This window comes from Curcuma longa, chromosome 14 (genome assembly GCF_044706935.1).
Source record: "Curcuma longa cultivar G26 ecotype Majalengka, Jawa Barat chromosome 14, ITB_CL_G26_1.1, whole genome shotgun sequence".
In the NCBI taxonomy this organism is placed as follows: Eukaryota; Viridiplantae; Streptophyta; class Magnoliopsida; order Zingiberales; family Zingiberaceae; genus Curcuma; species Curcuma longa.
The window spans coordinates 10,399,618-10,403,325 of record NC_133874.1 but is presented as its reverse complement, the minus strand read 5'-3'; positions in this window follow the sequence as shown (position 1 = coordinate 10,403,325).

The window sequence follows — 3,708 nt, the reverse complement described above, 5'->3', positions numbered from 1 at the left end:
TAGGGTGTTATGACATGGACACGTGATGTTGCACGCATAGCTTCCTCTGAGTCCGAGAGGAAGAAGCTGACGATGCACCCGCTGTTGCTGCTACTGCTCCTCCTCGTCCTCCTCCTGCGGCTGATGTACCCCCTGTCAGTGCCTTGGACGAGCAGATCTCCCATCTAGAGGGGATGGTGCATCAGGGGTTTCATGATTTTGGTCAACAACTGCAGGGTTATTATCAGGAGGTTCAGACCTATTACCAGGAGGTTCAGACCTACTACTAGGGTGTTCAGGCCTACCATCACAAGGTCTAGGGCTACAATCAGAGGTCCAGGGCCTTCGTCAAGACTGGGCGACAGTCAATTAGCGTCAGCAGGGGATATATGACATGATGCGGAGCATGCACCTGTCATACCAGGCTCCTCCTCCGCCTCTTGCTGATGATAGAGTAGATGTCTTGATTGAGTTAGAGTGATGTCGAGATTATGTTTAGATTTGATATGTTATGTATCTCGAACATCACAGCTGTTTATGAGATTTTCTTAACTGGCATTGCTATGAGTATGAAGTTTTAATATTTCTATGATATGTCTTTCTCTCTTATCCATTTTCTTTTGATTGCAATACCTGCCTTTCTAAAATCCTTTCTTTTCCTTTAGAAATTTAGACGACCTTCTACTAAGCCATTCTCCAAATCCTCATTCCTATCAGAACGAATACCAATACTAGAAGCTTTTTGAAAATATGCACTACAAAATCTCATTCTTTCTTTTCTTCTAAGATAACACTCAGCTATGCAACCCTCTGTCCTTGCTCTGGCCTTGCTAAAATACACACAAATAATCAACAAAATTAGAACCCCAAAATGAAATGAGCACTCAAAATTTAATAGCCTAAAATCAACAACATAGCAACCCATAGATTAACATAACCCTAAAAAAGAACATTCAATGCTCGAGTACTGTGTAGTGAGTTTGACTTGTTGTCTTCTCAATTAATTAATTACTATTTACGTTGTGGAGGTACAGTGATATATGTACAGTATGTGATTGAGAATAAATAAATAAATAAAAACTCAACCATTAAATGTGTAATTTATTTTATATTTTATGTTTTATTATTATGCCTAAATTCACCTCATATGAAAAGTGAGGTAGACTAGAGATGAAATAGATTTTATTTTCTTCTTCTACCTCAACATGCCTCGCTTCGTAGATGGGGCAAATTAAGATGAGAATTAAAAAAAAAAAATCTACTCCACTTCGGCCCCATTGCATTTCTCTACATGTGAATTTACTCATTGCCCTCCCATATATTTTGTTTCCCATATGAGAGCGAGGTTGCCTCTTGTTTTGTGTTTCAACTTTTTGAGGTAGAAGATATATTAAAAAGTTAAACTAGATTAAATTTGGATAGTATTAATGAAGCCTGTGATCCGGGTAAAGTGTGCGTCAAGAAAAAAAAAAGTAGTATTCTTTCTTTAATTTACATTTATTTGCGAGCACTCACATCACATTATTTTCAACAAAGTGATACGGATAAAGCTTGAATGATGACTACTAGCACATTTTAAGTTCAATATCTTTAAAAATTAAAGCATCTAAATGAATGCTTTGCTAAGATGCCAAATTATTGCCGCTAGATTATTGATAGAGGGTGACAATTGCAGAGCTAAGGAAGAAGGACAATAAGGCTATTTTCCTTATCTTTCAAAGCCTGGATGTGGTCCTAGCTAGTCAAGAAGGTTGTTCCCATGCAAGTATAAAATATTCTTCAAAAATTCATACAAGTATAAAATATTCTTCAAAATATAAAAGAAACAAGTATAAAAGAGACAAGAAGATGAATAGGGTTCTTCTTCTTCTTGGGAGGCAAATTTAAAACTTTCATTTTACCTCTACTTGCCGCTGCAAGGGAAGGAAATAGGTGCGGGAGGAGTGAGGGACGGCCGAGCGTTGGAGGAGAACTCGGCAGGCGGGCGAGCGCGAGAGGAGTGACGGCCGGCCGGGCCAGCGCTGGAGGAGAACTCGTCGAGCAAGCGAGCGCGGGAGGAGTGACGGCCGGGGGGGGGGGGGAGGAATCTCGCGAAACAGCGTCGTCGGGAGAGCAAGCGCGGCCGGGAGAGCGAGCGCGGGCGGGCAAAGCACGGGCGGGCGAGGGGCAGAGGTAGTCGGGAGAAAGGCGGTCGCGAAGAATAGAGGGGGGAGTCGCGAAAAAACCTAAAAGGCATAAAGGCGTGCATGCGGGTAAAGACCGGTTGGGAAAGAAACTAATAGTTTTTTTATATATTTTTAACAGCGTATTATTTATCCGCGCTGTCAATACTATTTTTTTAACTCTCTTTTAACAACGTATAATTTTTGCATGCTCTAAAAAATACTATTCGCAATACACGGTTATACGTGCGATGTTAATTTTAAAATATAATATATTATCCGCAGCGCACTTGATTATGTGCGCTGTAAAAATTATTATTAACAGCACATTATAGATGTATGTCGTTAATGACGTGCTACGGAAAGTCAAGTTTATTATAGTGGACTATGACTTCTGTAATAGATTAAAAGATTTTTAAGTTCTAACATGAATCATTTCAGATGTAATGTTCACTAAAACTTAATGATATGTCTATGAGTTATTTAATGTTTACGAGCTTACCTTGCAAATGTAATGAAAATGATACTTTAGGGTATACAAGCTAGCAAATTGCTTTCCCACTAATAATTGAGCACTTGTAAGATATGGAAATTTGCTTGCTTAATGGACTTCTTACGCATCCATGCTAATTTATGTTATGAAACAATTTGTAGCATTAACATCTCTATGATTTTCTTTTTTCATTTGGTTCCTCTTTGTAGACAAAAAGCTCATATGCAATATAGAATAATATTTTTTTATTGTGTACAGAATTTTATGATCAAAATATTTCTTATTGATTTTACAAATAATTTTCCTCAGTCAAATAAACTTTGTCAATATTTGTTAGCTCCTATATTTTCTTTCTTCCATATTTAAGTAAAAATTAAAGTGTTTGTTGGAAATATAAATTTAAATGGTAAAATAAACTTGTATCTAGACGGTAGGAAATTAAAGTTTTAGTTTATCTAGATAATTAGTCAAAGTTTTTTAATTTAGAGAAGTGTGTAGAATTGTTGGATGCTTAATTCAACATTTATCTTATATGTGAAATAATTATATGTTACAGTCTTTCATATTAGGTTAAGCCTAATTAAAGTGAAGAATTAAGATTTTGAATATTTGAGCTTTAATGTATCTAACAGGACATAACCCTTTAACATGTAGAGACCTTATGAGTAATTTTTATTTTTATGATGAATTAAAAATATAAAAATATCAAAAGAATAATAGATAGATTATCGGTATAAATATCAATTTTTTTTATTCCCATATCACAAGACAAGCCATTCTATTCTCTTTTGAATTTCATCGTCAGAGAGAGCACCAAGAGAGAGCACTAGAGAAAACATTGACAGAGTTTTTCAAGGGGATCATGTTGATTGGAAGGCCAACTCCAAGTCCACGACTCCAAAAGGGTATAAGTTTGTGGATTCAAGTACATTTCCGTATATTTGTCTATTAATTTTTAATGATTAAACATGAAAGATTTAAGATTTTATGTGTGATAGTGTTCACAAAAGGATAATTTTTGTTATCGTTTTAACAATGATATCAGAGCTTTCATGATCATTAAGAATTATATGT